A 21,668-nucleotide genomic window follows, 5' to 3' on the forward strand; every position below is an offset into this window, starting at 1 on the left:
AGGGTGGCCGCACCCCTCCCCATGGACTAGTCTGAATTGAACTAGGGAGGGGGGCACCCCCTTCCTTCCTTCTCCTTCTCCCTTCCCTTTTCCTTCTCTCCTACCCCTTCTACTTGGAAGGGCTCCTAGTTCTACTAGGAAAGGGGGAATCCTACTCCCGGTTGGAGTAGGACTTCCCTAGGGCGCACCATAGAGAGGGACACCCCCCCTCCTCCACTCCTTTATATATGGGAAGGGAGCACCCCTTGGAGACAACAATTGATATCTTGATCTCTTAGCCGTGTGCGGTGCGCCCCTTCACCATAGTCCTCCTCGATAATATTGTATCGGTGCTTAGGCGAAGCCCTGTGACGGTAGAACATCAAGATCATCACCACGCCGTCGTGCTGACGGAACTCTTCCCCGACATTCTGCTGGATCGGAGTACGGGGATCGTCATCGAGCTGAACATGTGCTAGAACTCGGATGTGCCGTAGTTTCGGTGCTTGATCGGTTGGGCCATGAAGACATACGACTACATCAACCGCGTTGTTCTAACGCTTCCGCTTTCGGTCTATGAGGGTACGTGGACACACTCTCCCCTCTCGTTGCTATGCATCACCATGATCTTGCGTGTGCGTAGGAAATTTTTGAAATTACTACGTTCCCCAACATCGGCTTCATCATGATGACCTTAAATAGTGAATTGAAGACATCAATGAAAGGGATTAACCTCTTCGAGAAGAGTAACCAAGACCGAGAAGACACGTTAGAATTTCGTAACTAGATCTTTCCCCCTTCCTCCACGTCTTAAATCTCGGGACCAGATTTCTTGTAGTGGAGGGGAATTGTGACGCCCGGATAGTTAAGCTACAGTAATCCCACGTTAACAATGCCGCATCACGGCTAATCTCGCGTTAGTTCGAAACCGATTATAATTCAAAATTCAAAATCAAGCAAACAATAAATGTTTCCACATATTAAAACTAAAATGTTCAATAAATAGTAGATAAATTAGAGGCTATGATAAAATTGTAAACAACATTATTGAAATTTGATAAGTGACTTAAACAACCACAAATAGTGGCTGAAAACATTATTTAATAACCTTTTTTATTAATACAAAATAAATATGAAACGATAATTACCCCAAACTAGTTTTTGGTGGTAGGATATATTGTGTTGTGATTTGTGGGCCAGCTCTCATATTTTACAAAACTCGTTGGTGGCCAAACAATTAGCCAAAACAGAAAGAAAATAAAGAAAAAGGAAAAAACAAAAATAAAAACAAAAAACTAACAAAAAAAGGAAAAGACCCCCCCCCCCTCCCCGGGCCAACCGGCCCAGCTAGCGGCTGGCCAGCCCACCTGGCCCATCCGGCCTCACCCCACTCCCCTTAACCCCCTGTCCCAAAACCCTAGCGCCCCACTCCCCCACTTACCCCCCCCCCCACGACGCCACCTTCCCCTCCCGATCCAGATTGGATCGGGACCAATTCCATCGACCCCCCGGCGCCGTTGCCGGATCGCCACCTTGTCGGACGCCATCGTCGGAGCTGCTGCACCGCTGCACCTCGTCACCGCGTCGCCGTCATCCCCGTCTCCTCCCCGTGCCCCGCTGCCTTGACCCTACGCCCCGGTGAGGGCACGGCCTCTACTCCCTCCTCTCTGTCTTCCCCGCGCCAGCCTTGCGTCGTTCGCGCCCGCGCCGCGGACCACGCTCATGCCGTAGCCGCGCACCGCCCCATCCAACCATGCCCGCGACCACCGTGTTGTCCCGCCGAGTTGCGCCATGTCCGTGGCTGTGCCCCAGCATCCCCTGCGCTCTGCACCCGCGCTCGGCCGCCCATGCGCCGCGCCCGCGCACAGTCGCGGTGCCCCTGGCCGTTGTTGTGTCCCTGCTCTCCTTCTACCGAGGCCCCCCGCCTCCCCCGCATTCGCTCGGCCGGCCTCGCCCACGACGACGCCCCTGGCTGCGCCCAGCGCTCCCTGCCCGGCGCCCGTCCGCGCGGCCCCACTCCTGCTGCCGCCGCGGCCACCCCTCCGCCGCCTCCCCTTGACCAGCGCTCCAACCCGCTCCGGCCAAGGCCTCGCCGTGGCCACCGCCCCCTGCTTCGGCGCCCTCCCGTCTCCGCTCGCTCTTGGGCATACGCCCGCTCGGGCTGTGCCCTGTGCCCGTTAGCGGCCGAACCCGATAGTCCCCTCAGGGCCTATGACAAGAGGGGCCCACCCCATAACGTTTTTTTAAAGATAATAAAAAAGTTATATTAATTAATTAATTAATTAAATAATTAATTAACTTAATTAATCCTGATTAGATTAACCTATCACTAGTTAACTTAATTAAACCCTAATTAGCCTCAATAGTCTATGACATGCGGCCCCCACACATCAGCTTGACCCAGTCAACACATGTGTTGACTGATGACGTCATGCTGATGTCATGCTAATGCAGTAATGCCATTTTCGAATTAAATTAATAATAATAATTTATAAATTGATTTAAATCTTTAAAATGAATATAAAACAAACCGTAACTCGGATGAAAATGTTTTGTACATGAAAGTTGCTCAGAATGACGAGACGAATCCGGATACGCAACCTGTTTGTCCGCCACACATCCCTAGCATAGCAAACACGCAACTTTTCCCCTCCGGTTCATTTGTCCGAAAATGTGAAACATCAGGGACACTTTCTCGGATGTTTTCCCCTTTCACCAGTATCACCTACTACTACGTTAGGGCACTCCTAGCACCGCTCATTGTCATGTCATGCATCGTCATGCTTATGTTTGTATTGTATTTATTGTTTCTTCCCCCTCTTCTCTCCGGTAGACTACGAGACCGACGTTGCTGCTGCCCCGTTCGACTACGGAGTTGACGACCCCTCCTTCTTGCCAGAGCAACCAGGCAAGCCCCCCTTGATCACTAGATATCGCCTATTCTTCTCTCTACTGCTTGCATTAGAGTAGTGTAGCATGTTACTGTTCGGTTGCTCATATTCTGTTGCATAGCCTGTCATTGTTGTTACAGTTGTTGATACCTTACCTGCAATCCTAAATGCTTAGTATAGGATGCTAGTTTACCATTAGTGGCCCTACATTATTGTCAGTCTGGCATGTTATACTATCGGGCCGTGATCACTCGGGAGGTGATCTCGGGTATATACTATACATACATACTATTCAGGTGGTGACTAAAGTCGGGTCAACTCGTTGAGTACCCGCAAGTGATTCTGATGTGGGGGCTGGAAGGATAGGTGGCTCTATCCTGGTAGAGGTGGGCCTGGGTTCCCGACGGCCCCCGACTATTACTTTGTGGCAGAGCGACAGGCAGGTTGAGACCACCTAGGCGAGCGGTGGGCCTGGGCCTGGCCCCGGTTGGTGTCCGCGGTTACTTCAAAATAACACACTTAATGAGATCTTGATATTTGGTCTGAGTCTGGCCACTGGCCTATACGCACTAACCAACTACGCGGGAACAGTTATGGGCACTCGACGTCGTGGTATCAGCCGAAGCCTTCTTGACATCAGCGATTGAGCGGTGCGCGCCGGGTTGGACCGCGTAACGCAACTTCCTTTGTAATGGAGGTTGCTAGGTCTGCTCACCGGCCATGTATGCAATGTGCAGGTGTGCAATGGGCGATAGGCCCAGACCCCTGCGCGCATAGGATTTAGACCGGCGTGCTGACCTCCTTGTTGTGCCTAGGTAGGGCTGCGATGTGTTGATCTTCCGAGGCCGGGCATGACCCAGGAAAGTGTGTCCGGCCAAAGGGGATCGAGCGTGTTGGGTTATGTGGTGCACCCCTGCAGGGAAGTTTATCTATTCAAATAGTCGTGTCCCTCGGTAAAAGGACAACCCGGAGTTGTACCTTGACCTTATGACAACTAGAACCAGATACTTAATAAAACACACCCAGACAAGTTTCAGAGACAACCCGGTGATCGCTTTCCCACATGGCGACGAGGGGAGGATTGCCGGGTAGGATTATGCTATGCGATGCTAATTGGAGGACTTCAATCTACTCTCTTCTACATGCTGCAAGATGGAGGCTGCCAGAAGCGTAGTCTTCGATAGGACTAGCTATCCCCCTCTTATTCTAGCATTATGCATTTCAGTCCACCGATATTGCCTCCTTACACATATACCCATGCATATGTAGTGTAGATCCTTGCTTGCGAGTACTTTGGATGAGTACTCACGATTGCTTTGCTCCCTCCTTTTCCCCTTTTCCTCTTCTTCCCGAATGCCGCAACCAGACGTGGGAGCCCAGGAGCCAGACGCCACCATCGACGATGACTCCTACTACACAGGAGGTGCCTACTACTACGTGCAGGCCGCTGACGACGACCATGAGTAGTTTAGGAGGATCCCAGGCAGGAGGCCTGCGCCTCTTTCGATCTGTATCTCAGTTTGTGTTTGCCATCATATGACAACTTGTTATGTTTGTACTCAGATATTGTTGCTTCCGCTGACTTGTTTATATTCGAGCACTTGTATTGGAGCCCTCGAGGCCCCTGGCTTGTAATATGATGCTTGTATGACTTATTTTGCTTTTAGAGTTGTGTTGTGATATCTTCCCGTGAGTCCCTGATCTTGATCGTACACATTTGTGTGCGTGATTAGTGTATGATTGAATTGGGGGCGTCACATGCCCGCAATACTTGGACATGGCTTGTTGGATGGTGTACCATCGATGGTTGAGGGACTTTCATTCACAGTTGCATATGGCTGTGTCAGAGTAGGGCGTGAAATGCTTGTGTTCATGAAATCACATGTGAATGTTTTTCCAAAAGGTTGTGCCCTTTTGCTCTGTGCCATGGGGAGGATCGAGGCTAGTGGCCAGCCAGGCATCACACAACAACTCGTCTCCCGCCTGTTGAAGCTTTCTCCTCTACCCTTATTCGTTGGATCACCGGATGTACCAACCGGATCATCGTCCTCGTTGTCCCCCTCCTCCCCGTCCAGCTGCTGGTGTCCGATGGCCTAATGTTGTTGTTGTTGTTGTGTGTCCACATTGGTTTGGGTGTAGGACTGGTGTGTGGTCGTCTGACATAGGACTGCGGCTAGTATTTGCCAGATTGAGTGGGGTCCGAGTTTTCCACCTGCCCATCCTCATAGAAACATCCCCTCCTCCTCCTTCTTCTCCTCAGTTGCCTCTGTCGTGGATGATGTCGAGCATCTCCCTATCCGAATCGTAGCACGCGGGCTCCCCTGTTCTAGGCATTGTAGCGAAAAGCATGTGGGCACCCATCTGCTTCCCGCCCGTCGTCCATGTCCGGACGAGCTGCATACGACGAAGAATACTAGGAGAAGAGCAGCGCCACATTTACGTCGATGATGTAAGGCACCTTATCGGCGGGGGTTCCGAGCTGCTTGGCGGCATAGTAGTACGATGGCTTGTAATGCTCCGGCCATGGTGTCGTCTGTACTATGAGCATGCCCGCTTGGCGATGTCCGCCATGACCACCATGACCAGCATGCCCAACGCCACCACCAGGCCCATCGGCGGCTAACCGCTTCTTGAGCTTCTCCTCCTTTGCGGCCTTCAATTTGACACGGCGAGTTTGTCGCGTAGCAGAGCTGATCTTCCGGGCGAGCGTGATACTCAGATCCTCTGGCACCTCCGTCGCCTCCATCTCCGATAGGTTCTCCGATGATTCCATGCGTCGGCGACGGACGAAAGGAGGGTGGGAGAAAAGCGCGGGAATTGGGCGGAGAGCGGTGGCGGATGGAAGAAAAGTGGCGGATTTTGGCACGGAAACACTGCGTGTTGCTATAAAAGTGTGGGCTCCGCCTTCCTTTTGGGTGTGTCGGGGGACAGGTAGCGATGTTTCGCGTGTACGGACTCCCCCAAAACACCCTACATTTGGTTTCGGTTTGCGGGAAACACGTCTGGACCGCTCGGCGGACCAATACAGACCCGCGTTGAAGACTTCCGCCGTCCCGACAGCACCCGGATGAATGCGGACGATTTGAGGATTGGCGTTGGAGATGCCCTAATAGTAGCTTCACATGTGTGCTAGGCTTATTCGTTTCGAGATCGAGAGAGAGAGAGAGTCGCTTCTTTCGAGGCGGGTTTTTTTTTGCGAGGGGAGTCCCTTCTTTCGTTGGGAATGTGTTGCTTTGGTGTGTTGTTAAGCACAAATAGGTCGCTAGTTTCCTAATATGAAGTGCTGAATTAGAAGTTAAAATTAGGTTAGACCCGCCCAGGCATGTGGCTAGAGAGAGTTAGCCCAGTAGGGAGCCCCGCCCGCGCTCAGCGTTTGGTGTGCGCGAGCACCAACACACACGCATGCATACATGGTACTCCTTCCGTTTTTATTTATTCTGTATATTAGGTTTAACTGAAGTCAAACTTCATAAAGTTTGACCAAGTTTATAAAAAAAATATAAACATTTACCATAACAAATCTACATGACATGAAAGTACATTCAACAATGAATCTAATGAAATCGATTTCTAATTGTATATGTTAATAGTTTTGTTTATAAACTTTGTTAAAGTTTACAAAACTTGATTTTGACCAAAGCTAATACGCTGATTAAATAAAAACGGAGGGAGTACGTCGTCGTGCACAGTGCTCGAGATGTACGACGTACTACAACATAATCCTAGGATGCTAGATCCCTGAAGAATTGCAGATTGCACTTCCAGTTTTCTCGTCAGTGCCTTTGCTATCCGCTTGGTCTGGCTACTTCTTCTAGAACGCATAGGTGTGGTCACATTGTATCGGCCGTAACGGCAATAAACCGCGTCATGGTAAAAATAGGTAGTAGAGCCGGATTTTCCGATTTCAGAACAGAAAAAAATAAGCAAATTTGCTCCATCAGTAAACTCCGTGCAAAGTACACTGGTGCTATTTTTCTAAAAGCTCCGTGCAAAGTGTAGTACAGACTTACGTCACCACTGTGCAATTACATCAATATGTATGGCCAGCGCTACCTATCATTTGACTGATCTTTTGCAAAGATCAGATGGAACGCTCGTCGTAGGATTTATCCCTCGGCGATCGTTGGATTAAGCCGTATTCGCCTCCGCAACATCTTCGACGTTTCAAAGCCGTCGCTGGGCAACTTCACGGATGACGCTGTAGTTCTAGTTTCTAGGCAACATCAACGGGATTGCTAAAAGACAACCCACGTTGCTGAAACACCCGCCATGGTTGCCACACCAATGATGTTGCGGTCGAAACACCGGTGACATTGCATAAACCCCACCTACGTTGTTGGAACCGTCGTCGAGGCTGAAGCACTGCCAGCACCTTGGTTGCAACATAAGATATTGTCTCGAAGCATAGCCGCCCCGCTGTTGTCACATATGTGGGGCATTTGGACAGTCGAGTGTGGGGAGCCGAAGCAACTGTGTGCCCCACAACCCACGGACCACATGGAGAATGGGGAGCAACAGTAGCGCCTCCCCACGACCACATGCAGCAAGAGGGCGTGCGCAAGATCACGCCATCTGGTGGAGAGAGTGGGATGGAAGGGCAAATGGTGCTCCCAGCTTGCCGGAGGGTGACACTTGAGAAGAGAGAGCGTGCAGAGGGTATCCGATGGAGAGGAAGGAACCATGGGGGATAGAAATCGTCAAGGAGATAAGGAAGAAAAGACAAAAGTGACGCATTTGTCCATGGGCAAGATGGTAGATGGGCGAGAGAAAAACAGTCGGTTGAGGCTTGGTCCGCAGGATTTTTTGGATATCATGGAAATAACTACGAAAATTCGCAGGGCACGGAGGAGATTTTGAACGACCCCTCCCCCCCCCCCACCTCCCCATCCTCTTCCTCGGCCGCCGCGGTCCGTTGGGCCCTTGCCCGCGCGATGCTGGAGGCGGCGGGCTGGTCTTTCCAAGGGCGCGCGGCGGGGGTGAGGGGGCTCCTCCTGGCGGCCGTGTGGTTCGGCCGACGGTGGTCTGGCTCGTTCGGATGGTTCCCACGGCCCTCGAGTGCCTTAGGCGCGGCAGTGCGGCCGTTGGCTACGGGGTGGCGCACTGGTGTGGTGGCTCGGCCGGCGGCGCCTGCTGGGCCCAAATCTGGGCCCTTTGGGCCCCATCTGGGCTCAGATAGGCTGGCGGCTCTTTGCATGGTGGCGTGGCTCCCTAGAGGTCGGGGTGGGGCGGCAGCGATCTCCGAGCGGCGGCGGCGTGGGTAGCCGGTGTGCTGCGGCATGGCAGAGGGACCTTGCGGGCCCATTTGGGCCAGTAGTGGCCTGGGCCCGGCCGGGCCGGTGGTGGCCTGGTGTGTCCCGGACGCCACGCCCGGTCGGCTTCCGCTCCGGCGGTGGAGGTAGTCCCCTCCTGCTCGGCTGCTTTGCTGGTGCCCTCGGGTCCATTGTTCCCTTCTTCCTCCTCTTGGCCTCGTGCCGATGGCCTCAGGTTGGCAACGAGGTGTATTCTAGGACCATGGTGGCGCGCGTTGGTGGGCGGTTGGTTTGGTGGAGCAATCGGATCGCCCGGGGTGGCGAGGGTTGGGGGTCGGGAGAAATCCATGTCGGCTCGTCCGGCACCGAGGTGGTGACGCCTGTGGGCGCCATCGTTCCTTCCTGAAGGGCTTCGGGTATAACCCCCTCCTCACTGCCCTTCGCATACCGGGCGAAACCCTATGACTTGTCCGGGCAACGGCCTCATCATCGTCGCTTTCCTTCTTGAAGGTGTTGCTCAGTACGCAACGCTTCAGTGTGCTTGGCGTGTGGTGGTAAATCTCCGGGGGGGGGGGCGCGATGGCTCCCGGTTTCTTCTTCGTTTCGTTAAGCTGCCGGTGTCGGCATTTGTTTCTCTTTTGTCTTGTTGTTTTCTTTGGGCTTGGTTGTGCTGCGGCCCCAGCATGTTGGTTGTATCTTGTGGTGGCTTTATAATATAAAGCAAGGGGAAACCCTTTATCGTCCAATTTGGAGGGCACGCAGATGAGGGGCACACACCTGTCAGTCGCGTCGGCTGCCCGATTGCCTCGCGATCCGCAAAGTCTTTGGATCCCGCACGAGAGCACAATAAATTTAAAGTTTCAAGTTTTAAGTTTTGAAACTTACGTTATGCCAGTCATAGGTTCCGATACTTACGATTTCGTTGGTCGCTCGTACCAAGTTTCAGAGGTTGAAACATTTTTGTCGATCATAGGATCTAAAAACTCACAATTTTGTGTGTAGTTTGTATCAAGTTTCACTGGAACTTAACAAATTTTTAAAATTTTATCAAACTGTATTCAAAATGGATCTCATTCGAAAGCTCTCGTCACAGGAAAAACAAATTTAATTTGTCTTTTGGTTCAAAATATATGAAAGATTAAAACTTTGAAGCCAAAAAAAAAGCTACGTGCTACAAGTCCTCTGCCGAGGTAACTGACGATGAATTCAATTGTTTCGAAATAAATGTCTCTGCTTTGCTCTTGCGGAAACTATTAGGGGATTTCAACTAATCCTTTCCGGAGAATTAGACGGCCTACCTGAACAGGCTTTTTATTTGGTGGGTAACATCGATGAAGCTAGCACGAAAGCTATAACCTTAGAAGAGGAGAACAAATCGCAGAAATGAAATTAAATCTTTATGTACTGACTCCTAAGCGAATTATTTGGGATTGTAAGGTGAAAGAAATCATTTTATCCACTAATAGTGGCCAAATTGGCGTATTACCAAACCACGCCCCCATTAACACAGCAGTAGATATGGGTCCTTTGAGAATACGCCTCCTCAACGACCAATGATTAACAGCGGTTCTGTGGAGCGGTTTTGCGAGAATAGTTAATAATGAGATCATCATTTTAGGAAATGATGCGGAACTGGGTAGTGATATTGATCCGGAAGAAGCTCAAAAGGCACTTGAAATAGCCGAAGCTAACTTGAGTAAAGCTGAGGGTACGAAAGATTTGGTTGAAGCGAAGCTCACTCTTAGACGAGCTAGGATACGAATCGAGGCTGTCAATTGGATTCCCCCATCCAATTGAAGACAATCCAGTGGTTTATAGTTGATACAAAGAAAAAGCCAAACGCGTCTGCAATACTGATGTAGGAGCCGGCCATCCAACCGTATACCTCAAACGTTCGCATACATTTCAAACGGAATTTGAAAATAGGACGACTTTCATGTAAACTGGGTGATTTTCATTTAAACATGACCATGTTACTTTTTAACACATTTCACTAAACAAAAGCGTTCGAAAGTTAACCTAGTTTAAATATTCGCCGGTGTCCGTCATCCAAGTCTTTGTTATTCTCCATGTCCGACATCTTTGCCGGCCATGAAACTCGTGAAGTGAAGTTGCGTGTCACCGGCAGGGAAGAGTAAGACATGTGACACGAGCACCTTCATCTTCTATGTCCTATTAATTCTTTGTCAGAGTCCAGAGCCTACACGTTGCCGGTGGAGGTGGGGCCCACGGGCCGGCCTCGTGGTCATAGTGGCCCAAGCCAGCCGCGTAGGGCGGTGAGAACAACACCCCACTGTTGGCATTCTCATCCGCGATCGCGTGTACCACCAGCGCCACCTCCGTGTCCGATGCTGCGATCGCGCCTGCTTGAGCATTGCTCGCGGCCTAGTAGGACTCCCACTGCTGGATGATGAAGTTCAGGTTCTCTGTGGTCTTGGCCGCTACGGCCTTTCGCTCACAAAGTTGTTGTAGATTACTCCCTCTGTCCCATAATATAAGAGCGTTTCTGACCTACACTAGTGTAAAACTAGTGTAAAAAACGATCTTATATTATGGGACGGAGGGGTAATGGATTTGGTTCTCCGGTAGCCGATGATGTGCGAGGTGAGTGAGTTTGTACCACTGCTCCACGTACGCCTAGTGAAACGCCGACGCCGGCGGCGCCGACTACTCCTCCGCCATGACGGCGTACAGCGAGAGAGAGAGCGCGTGGCTCCAGCTTGCACGGCCGCCGTCGCGTTTCAGTCAAGCGCAAACAAGCTGCGGTGACATGATGTCGCACCGGCCGCGCGCCGCTCGCTGTCACCGTGTGGTTGGACGGGTCGGGACGGTTGTGTCGTCCCGTGCGCAACGTGTGCACATGCGTGACCAACAGACGGACGGGGCCCGCAGCACGCGCGCCGCAGTCGAAAAGGAAGGGCTCTGGCATGACGCGAGCGCGTGTATCGGCACCGACCGACTACTCAGCCCCACTAGTGTGGCCGGTTCCGCTCCGCTCCGGCATATGGGGTGGGGTCGGTCTCGGTGGTTTCAGCGTGATGGCGTGACCGACCCTTGGCTTCCAAGCGCGCCGCACCGCCATCTTGCCCCTTTTCCGCACAGGAAAAACGGCCTCCTTGGAACCAAACGGAACGGAACGGCAAGGTTACACCACTTGGTGCCAAGACAGCCTGTCCCAAGTTTGGAAACTCACTAGCTAGCATCAGTCGCAAGTTTGCGATTAAAGACTAGTACAGCAGTGGAGTACGGCACATCATATGCATCCGTATCCGTAGAAAAAACCAACTACGGAACTCTATACGGTAGGTACATCTTCAATGTTCCTCGCAGAAAATAAAGGTACATCATCATTGTCATCACTTCCAAAGAGGCGAATTCAATACTTAGTACTCCCCCGTCCCATAATATAAGAACGTTTTTTTACATTAGTGTAGTGTTAAAAAAGTTTTTATATTTTGGGACAGAGGAAGTACTATATTAACAGTAGTACAATTCTGGAATACGGATTCCATCTGGGACGTATTAGAAAGGGTTCGGTCAATATCAAATGTAGGACGACGTATTGGCACACTTATCTCCGGTGAATTAAAGTGAAGGAAAGAAGCTCCGAACCGCTAGTGGCATTGTCCCGCTAGAGCTTATCAACTGACCGTATTGCGACACGTGATACATGAGGCCAAACTGCGGGTAGAAGAGTTTTAAGTTGAACTGTTCATGTTAAATTACCCGAGTGCCGACGGCTACATAAGGCAAGCACGGCCATTAATCAGGAAACAGTAACTAGCTGTGTCGGAAGCGAAGCGGAAATAACACGCGCTCATCGAAAGAATCACGTCACTGTTTGACTTTTACAGATGCGCTCGAGTTCTCGCTTTGCCATCTGTCGCCGCATGGAAATGAAGACCAATTCATGACCGTCTCTTCGATTCGATCTTTACTTTCAACAATCGGTGCGAGTCTTTAGGCTTCAATGCACAAAACTTTCTACGGAGGCACCTTTTGTTGTTAAGCTGGTCATAGTGGGTAGGACTAACATAACTGGTATCATGAGATTAGCAAACATACTTATATGAAAGACAATTAAATAAGAAAAAGAAGGTTAGAGTAAGATACCGCATCATAATAAATGTTACGTTACTATGTGTCATGCATGTCAATAAATAAGATGATTTATGATACTAGAATATTATGCACTATAAAGAGAGTATCACATACTAGTATTATATGTGTGATACTAATATATGATGCTGCCCATTATCAGTTGCCTCTAGGACTTTGGTCTTTATTGGTACAACAAAGTCAATAATAACTCATATCTAGGCTAGCCAACCATAGTTGGTAGTATCGATATATCAGTAAAACTAGTTGCTTTCAATTTCTTATTCATTATGATAATCAGAGGAGTAATGGATGGAAACAAAGGTAGTTATCGGCAATAGGAAATGAAGTTCTTCTCAAATCGGCTATACAGACTATACCATTATATACGATGGGTGTCTCCAAAATTCCTAAACAAGCATACAAAGGAATAATTGACAAAATGTTGCACTACTTATGGTGTGTTGGGGGGGGGGGGGGGGGGGGGGGGGGCTTCATGGAAGTTGTGTGTGCCTAGAAGCAAGAAGGCATGGGCTTCCATGACATCTATTTATCAATGTTGGCTAAGCCAACTTATGTCATGGAATAATCTCTTGTCCCGTCTGGATTTGATTAACCCGACACAAGGCCGGGATGTGTTTTGCTGGAACCTTACTATTATCAGGCTCTTTCACTGTAGACTCTATGTATCGTGCACTCACGCATTTTGAGGTATCAGTGAGTGATACGTCTCCAACGTATCTATAATTTATGAAGCATTCATGCTATTTTATTACCTGTTTTGAATGATTATAGGCTTTATTATACACTTTTATATTATTTTTAGGACTAACCTATTAACCGGAGGCCCAGCCTGATGAAGTCATGTACCTAGGGTAGGGTCATGGACCTGTCTAAGGTACCCTCCCCAAGGACATCTTTAGAAGAAGTCATCTTCCAGTCGACCTAGAGGGACTCCACTCGACTGACTGGAAGACACTCGACGAACTTGAAGACACTCGACCATGAAGACTCACTCGACCACTAGGAGTTCAAGATCTACTCTATATCCAAACGGTCTGTAATTAAGTAGTCTTTATGGTCATGATAACACTTTATGTAAGGCGTTACCAGTAACGCCAGGCCTTAATGTACTTTAACCCTCCGCTACGTGGGCTGGCTGGGGTCTTGGCATCCTCTATATAAGCCACCCCCCTCCACTGGCAGAAGGGTTCGCACCCCTGTAACTCTCACACATATAATACAGTCGACCGCCTCCGGGCTCCGAGACGTAGGGCTGTTACTTCTTCCGAGAAGGGCCTGAACTCATAAAACTCTTGTGTGCACAACTACTCCATAGCTAGGATCTTGCCTCTCCTTAGAACCCTCCTACATTACTATCAGACTTAGAGCCACGACAGTTGGCGCCCACCGTGGGGCAGGTGTCTTAGCGACTTATTGGAGAAGTTGCAATTTTTCTGATTCCCGTCATCATGGTTTCAGGCGGAGTTTTGGTTGAGGGCCGCGAGATCCGTCTCGGCGCGCTCATGTTCGTCGCCGACGACTCTGCCTTGCTGCATGAGGCTCTGCTCGACGTCGACGTGCTCCCAGTCTGCGGGGCTACGCACTTTCGAGCGTGCATCTGTGGCGTCCTTCTGCGGCAACCGTCGACCCAGTATCGGCCGGTTTTTGTGTCATCCTCCCTCCCAGCTTCCCGTCGGCGTAAGCGCTCCGGTCGGTCGAGGCTTCAGCAGTGGGTGAGGCACGCGGTGGCTCGCCAGTCGACCACCGCCCAAGTCGCGGCAATCGAGCCCGACGAATCTCTCTACGGCCTGTTCGACTTGTCGACTAGCTCCGCAGAGACTGCATCCGAGTGCGATAGTAGTGATCCAGCGGCGGAGGTCCTGATGGTCAATGGACCGCACGTCCCCCCCGGCTTTCCCGGTCGCACGCCCATGAGGAATATCTCCCCGATCCCCTCAATTGGCAGCAGAGGGAAGAGCTTCGCCGCCGGAACATGGATGCGCTTCACACTCCGATCGTTGGAGAAACCCCTGAGGCTCGCGCCTTGGAGGACGCGTGCTTGGCCAACCTGGCCGAGCGCACTCGACTGGAGAACCTTCGGCGGGCACTCGACGAGCGCGCGTAGCAACGGATTCCAAACTCCAGTCGACGCCAGCTCTTTCCACCTCCGAGTCAGGTATATCGAACTCCGATTCAGAATTTAGCAGCTGCAGCCCGTATAGCAGAATCAATTCAGCCTTCCCAGTCAGAGGCTGGCAGAGGCTTGATGCAGATCAGAGATTTGCTCCGGGCAGCAGGAGATCAGAACTCAGCTGTGTCGTAGTGGCGGAACAGGATTCACAGCAGGTCCGTGGCAGCGAATACGGTCCAGTCGGCTCATAGCCCCAGATCGCCCCCGAGGCATGAAGGGCGTGGTGACCGGCATGATCAGTACAGGAACCATGAGCAGTATGATCACTGATTTGATCGCAACGATCGACGTCGAGTGCCTACTCCCCCCAAGGGGTGGGTCCTATATGCCTCGACAGCAGGATGATAGACGCCAGCACAGTGGCGGGCGAAGGATTCCGGTCGACCCCAGGAAACCAGGCTTTGATGCGAGATCCATCATCGTTCAAGGTCTGGTCGACCGAAACAGAGCCCACAGAGAGGGTAACGATAGAGATGTACCCACCAGCAGCCAAGTGCATGTCTCCGGACCAGAGTGTTTCAGCAGAGCCATCAGAGCTGTGGTGACTCCTCCCAACTTCAGGCTGGCGACTGGAGTCAGCAAGTTCAACGGTGAGTCTAAGCCCGATACTTGGCTTGAAGACTACCGAGTGGCTGTTCAGATTGGCAGCGGGAATGATGAGGTGGCCATGAAGCATCTGCCTCTTATGTTGGAAGGGTCAGCCAGAGCATGGCTGAATCAGTTGACACCCAGCAGCATTTACACTTGGGAGGACCTCTCCCGAGTGTTTGTCAGAACGTTCGAAGGAACATGCAAGTGACCAGCAGGACTGACAGAGCTGCAATCTTGTGTGCAAAAGTCGAATGAGACTTTGAGGGATTACATCCAGGGATGGATCATACTGCATCACACAGTAGAGAATGTATCTGATCACCAGGCAGTCTGCGCCTTCAAGGAGGGTGTAAAGTACAGAGAGCTAAGCCTGAAATTTGGTCGAACCGGAGACATGTCTCTAAGTCGAATGATGGAAATAGCCACCAAATATGCCAATGGTGAGGAAGAGAATCGGCTCTGGAGCGGCAAGCATAAGTTAGTCGCCCAGGAATCCAGAGGAGGTAACTCCAGTCGGAAGCAGAAGCGGAAAGCCGAGCCAGCCGCTCCTGGAGAAGCCTTGGCCGTGACTCAAGGGAAGTTCAAAGGAAATCCCAAGGGGACTTGTAACCCCAAAAAAGTAAAAGATAAAGAAGGAAACGACGTGATGGATTTACCGTGTCACATCCACACGAAGAAAGATGAAGAGGGTAACTTCATTTATCTGAAGCATACCACCCGACAGTGTCGACTCCTGATACAGCAGTTCCAAGGAAAGCAGCACAAGGATAAGGAAAAAGAGTCAGACAAAGTTGGGGACAAGGAGGACAGTGACGAGAAATATCCATAGGTCAATTCCACCCTGATGATTTTTGCTGACGTTGAGAGCAAAAACCGACTGAAAGTTATAAACCGAGAGGTGAATATGACTGCTCCATCAACACCCAATTATCTAAAGTGGTCTCAAACCGCCATTACATTCGACCAGTCTGATCACCCGACGCACATAGCCACCCCTGGGAGGCAAGCTCTGGTGGTCGACCCAATCGTTGAGGGCACTCGACTGACTAAAGTGTTGATGGATGGGGGCAGTAGTTTGAATATACTATATGCTGAGACGCTGAAAGGGATGGGCATTCCGATGTCCAGACTCAGCACAAGCAACATGAGTTTCTATGGAGTCATTCCTGGCAAGAAGGCCGCGTCACTCGACCAGATTGCTCTTGATGTGGTTTGTGGTGATTCAAAGAATTTCCGCAAAGAGAAGCTGGCATTTGAGGTTGTGGATTTCCAGAGTGCCTACCATGCTATTTTTGGCAGGCCAGCTTATGCACGTTTTATGGCTCGATCATGTTACGTGTACCTCAAACTAAAGATGCCTGGCCCTAAAGGCGTGATCACTGTCACTGGTAACCACAAGAAGGCAGAAGAGTGCTTCCAGAAAGGCTCAAAGATCGCCGATGCTCAGATGGTGGCAGAAGAGTGGCAGGAACACCAGAGGAATGCGGACCCGAGTGATTTGTTGCGTGCCAAAAAGCCTGCTACGGAATCAGCGTTCCAGTCGTCCGGTGAGACAAAACCAGTTCACATCCACCCGACCAACCCCAACGCTGCTCCGACTCATATCTCCACAACACTCGACCCCAAATAGGAAGAAGCGCTCATCCAGTTCCTCCTTGAGAACTGGGACATCTTCGGATGGAAACCTTCTGACATGCCGGGTGTACCCAGGGGACTGGCTGAGCATCGTGTGTGAGTCGATTCAAAGGCAAAACCTATGAAGGAACATCTGCGACGGTCTCCCGTCCAGAAAAGGAAGGCTATTGGCGAAGAGGTGGCTCGGCTCTTAGCAGCAGAGTTCATCTGAGAGATTTACCACTCCGAGTGGCTCGCCAATGTCGTCATGGTCCCCAAAAAGGACAATTCGCTTCGCATGTGCATTGATTTTAAGCATATCAATCGGGTCTGCCCGAAAGATCATTTTCCTCTTCCCCGCCTCGGCCAAATAGTCGACTCGACTGCGGGATGTGAGCGACTGTCTTTCTTAGACGCTTATTCCGGGTACCATCAGATCCGTCTGTTTGGGCCCGATGAGATCAAAACAGCTTTCATCACCCCATTCAGGTGCTTCTGTTATGTCACCATCCATTCGGCCTCAAGAATGCCGGAGCCATGTTCATGAGGATGATTCAGAAGTGTTTGCTCACTCAAATCAGTCGGAATGTGGAAGCGTACATGGATGACATTATGGTCAAGTCACGGAAAGGTTCCGACCTGCTGACTGGCCTCGCTGAAACATTTGCCAACCTCAGGAGGTATGATATCAAGCTTAACCCATCCAAGTGCACATTCGGAGTTCCTGGTGGAAAGTTACTCGGTTTCTCGTTTCCGAACAAGGAATCGATGCAAACCCAGAGAAAGTGGGCACCATACTCTGAATAAAACGACCTGTGCATGTGCACGATGATCAGAAGCTTACTGGTTGCTTGGCCGCTTTAAGTCGATTCATCTCTCGTCTCGGTGAGAAGGCATTGCCTCTTTACCGACTGATGAAGAAGTCAGACAAGTTCGAGTGGACTCCTGAAGCTGACGCAGCGCTTGCAGAGTTAAAAACTCTGCTTTCCACCCAGCCGGTGCTTGCTGCCCCGATCAGCAAAGAGCCTTTGCTGCTTTACATTGCAGCCACAGGACAAGTCGTCAGTACTGTACTTACGGTCGAGCGGGAAGAAGAAGGGAAAGCCTTCAAAGTTCAGCGCCCAGTATATTACATTTCCGAAGTCCTGACCCCATCCAAGCAACGATATCCTCATTATCAGAAGCTTGTATATGGGATTTATATGACCACGAAGAAAGTTGCTCACTACTTCTCTGGCCATATCATGACAGTCGTCAGCGACGCCCCCTTATCAGAGATTCTGCACAACAGAGATGCAATTGGCCGAGTGGCAAAATGGGCGATTAAACTTCTTCCCCTGGATATCAGATTTGAGGCAAAGAAAGCTATCAAGTCCCAAGCAATAGCAGATTTCCTCGCCGAGTGGACTGAACAGCAGTTACCGACTCAAGTTCACTCGAAGCACCGGACTATGTTCTTTGATGGCTCTAAAATGCTGAATGGTTCCGGTGCCGGGGTAGTGTTGGTTTCCCCCCGAGGAGATAAGCTCAGATATGTACTCCAGATTCACTTTGATTCTTCCAACAATGAAGCAGAATACGAAGCACTCTTGTATGGATTGCGTATGGCCATTTCACTCGGCGTCCGTCGCCTCATGGTCAACGGTGACTCGGATTTGGTGGTCAACCAAGTGATGAAAGAGTGGGACGTTAGAAGCCCAGCCATGACTGGTTACTGCAATGCAGTCAGAAAGCTGGAGAAGAAATTTGAGGGATCAGAGCTCCATCACGTCCCCCGACAGAAAAATCAAGCAGCCGATGACTTGCCGAAGATAGGTTCCAAAAGAGAAGCCATCTCGAGTGGCGTGTTTTTGGAGCATGTTCACACGCCGTCGGTTCAAGAAGATCCATTTACTGAAGAAGCCCCGCAGCCAAAAAGCGCCACAGATCCGACTGAAGTCGAGATCCCAGCTGTGGTCGACTTAATCATGGAAGTTCTGGTTATCACTCCCGATTGGACAGTGCCCTATATCGCGTATATTCTAAGGAAAGAGCTCCCAAAGAATGAAGAGGAGGCTCGAGAGGTCGTCCGTCGATCCAAAGCCTTTACTGTCATGAGGGGACAGTTGTACAGAGAAAGTACGACTGGAGTCAGCCAGAAATGCATAACACCGGAAGAGGGTCGAATGATTCTCAATGACATCCACTCGGGGACCTGTGGCCATCATGCGTCCTCTCAGACCATCATGGCTAAAGCATACCGAGCGGGTTTTTACTGGCCCAGAGCAAATGAAATGGCGAAAGAGATAGTCGACAAGTGCGAAGGATGTCAGTTCTACTCCAACATGTCACACAAACCCTCCTCAGCCTTGAAGACCATCCCGATCGTCTGGCCTTTCGCTGTTTGGGGATTAGATATGGTTGGACCGCTGAGAACTGGCAGGAGCGGCTTCACCCATGTACTGGTGGCAGTCGACAAGTTCACCAAGTGGATCGAGGCCAAGCCCATTAAAAATCTTGATGCTGGCACTGCCATCAGCTTCATCAGAGAATTAATATTCAGTTATGGAGTTCCGCATAGCATCATCACTAATAATGGGTCAAACTTCGACTCTGATCAATTCAAAGCTCTCTGCGCTTCCCAAGGCACGAGAGTCGACTATGCTTCAGTCGCCCACCCCCAGTCGAATGGACAAGCAGGAAGAGCAAATGGCCTAATTCTCAAAGGACTGAAACCCCGATTGATGCGTGACCTCAAGCATGCAGCAGGCGCGTGGGTCGACAAACTTCCATCAGTTCTTTGGGGATTGAGGACTACTCCAAATCGGTCGACTGGGAGGACTCCGTTCTTTCTGGTCTACGGAGCTGAGGCGGTTCTACCAAGTGACCTGCTTCACAATGCACCGCGAGTCGAGCTCTACTCTGAAGCTGAAGCAGAACAAGCCCGGCAGGACGCAGTCGACCTTCTAGAAGAAGAAAGAGAGATGGCCATGATTCGGTCGACCATCTATCAGCAAGACTTGCGTCGATTCTACGCCAGAAATGTGAAGAGCCGAGCCTTCCAAGAAGGAGACTTGGTCCTCCGAGTGGACCAACAGAAGCCACACAAACTCGCCCCTACTTGGGAAGGCCCTTTCATTGTTACCAAAGTTCTCCACAACGGAGCATACCGTCTTTACAACGTTGATCGCCAGATTGACGAGCCACCACTACAACAGGAACCCCCCTTCAGCAACGCATTGATGCGTTGTCGTATGTTCCTATATGCGTTGCGATGGTCTACACCAACGGATTTTTATGCGTTGCCGTTTGTGGCGTTGGAAGGGTCTACAACAACGTATATAGATTTGTTGGTAAACAACGTGTAGAAGCGTTGTAAGATAGCAACGTATATAGTTACAATATAACAACACTTCATATGCGTTGGTGGCTACCCTGCACAAAAGGATTTTCAAATGGACATAACAAATCATTGCAACGACCAGAAGCTTTCTAGATAGTAAGAACAATTAATGGTATTTCCAAAATAAATAGGTCAATGCTGATAGTGCATAAAAGCCACACAATATAACGAACAAAAAGGTATCATATATTATATCAAATATGTTGCATTACAAAGAATATGGTCAAAAGTTTACAAAATGTGAAACTATCTACTAGTAGTTGCCTAATTCTCAACCTTGCAGCCAACTCCTCAACTATTCTAAAACATAATGTCTGAAACATTGACCACAAAAATCACATTCTAATTGTATATTAGCAGCCCCATTCTCGACCTTGGAATCAACATTTGAGCCATGCATAATCCATTCATTTTTGTCAATCTACAACAATGAAAGAAATGAGATGAGCAACTAACAGTAGAGAAAAGCAGGTCAACAGATCAGTAGTAAAATTTAAAGGAGGAGCTCCTTACAAATGATGAAGACGACATCAGTAGCCTCTGTACGCAGAAAAATAGCCTACATTTGACAAACACTTTGATCATTGTGTTTTCTTATGAACAAACTTGCTATATGTCAAACCTTTAAAAGAACATACTAAGTAAGAAACAAGTTACCTCTCTTGAATAAAATCATTTACTGACATACCACACGTCCTTCGTTTCCTAAGAAAATTTGTTGTGGTCCAGAAAATACAAGTAGATGCAAGATTTCAACAATTTTGAAACACTTCAAAGAAAATAATGAACACCAGGATGATACATTATATTTCTCCTAATTGCCCTGCACAAGTCCTGAATATCCACCGCTTATCTAAATAAGAATATGCATAAGACAACACATGCTCATTTACTAAATTAACTAAGTTCTAGAATAAGTGAGTACAGGGAAAATATGGCTTATATTTATTTATATAAAACCAAAACAAATTGTACCGAATAGGGAAAATCAATAACTCAAACCTCTGCTTTGTGGAGGCTATGTCAAAGCATAATCATGGAGTTGCCTCCTCTTTGTGCAGAAAGCTTCCCTAGCTATATATGTCATGGTCGTTCACTACAAATAAATACCTTTGTCATCATAAAAATGAATTGTAACACAATCAGCCAAGGAAAGGAAAATATTTTAATAAGATAAACTTGTCTACCTACACGTGTATAGTAAAGAGCCCAGAACCAATGTACAGGGAAATTTGGTACTACGTATTCTCCATCAAACAGCCAGCTTGGTACAACACGAACCCCTTTCAGCAATACATAGGTAGCAATGCTAAATAAGATGAGTTTTTACCGTTGACATTTACAGAACTCTGAGGGCAGCTGAAATGAAAAAATTAAGGATTCATAAGGGCGTCTACAATGGGGGTGCTTAAATAGGCGTTAGGGATTAAAATCCTAGCTATTTTCATGACACCGACTAAATTCCTGGGCGCCCGATGCCACACTCGGAGCCGGACGCTTAGGCGAGTTCTGTGATGGAACAAGCGCCTGGTTGGGCACAAGCTAGCCTCCTGTATAGGCGCTTAGTTAGGTGGAAGTAGTTAAGCGCCTAGTTAAGAGTCTTGGCATTGCATATGCCCTAAGAGTAATTAGGGGATTTTTTTTCCTATACTTGAAGTAGTCATGATACC

General features: G+C 49.5%; 1 long non-coding RNA gene across 1 annotated transcript; it reads right to left on the minus strand.

Annotated features, from left to right (window-relative positions):
- Positions 1-9,358: 9,358 nt before the first annotated feature.
- Positions 9,359-18,780, minus strand: LOC123094854 (uncharacterized). The gene is made up of 3 exons (XR_006446008.1): positions 18,768-18,780; positions 10,661-10,663; positions 9,359-9,578 (listed from the first exon to the last, which is right to left on the minus strand). It is a non-coding gene; the product is annotated as an uncharacterized lncRNA (long non-coding RNA).
- Positions 18,781-21,668: the final 2,888 nt, after the last annotated feature.

The sequence above is a fragment of the Triticum aestivum genome, chromosome 4B (genome assembly GCF_018294505.1).
Source record: "Triticum aestivum cultivar Chinese Spring chromosome 4B, IWGSC CS RefSeq v2.1, whole genome shotgun sequence".
Lineage (NCBI taxonomy): Eukaryota > Viridiplantae > Streptophyta > Magnoliopsida > Poales > Poaceae > Triticum > Triticum aestivum.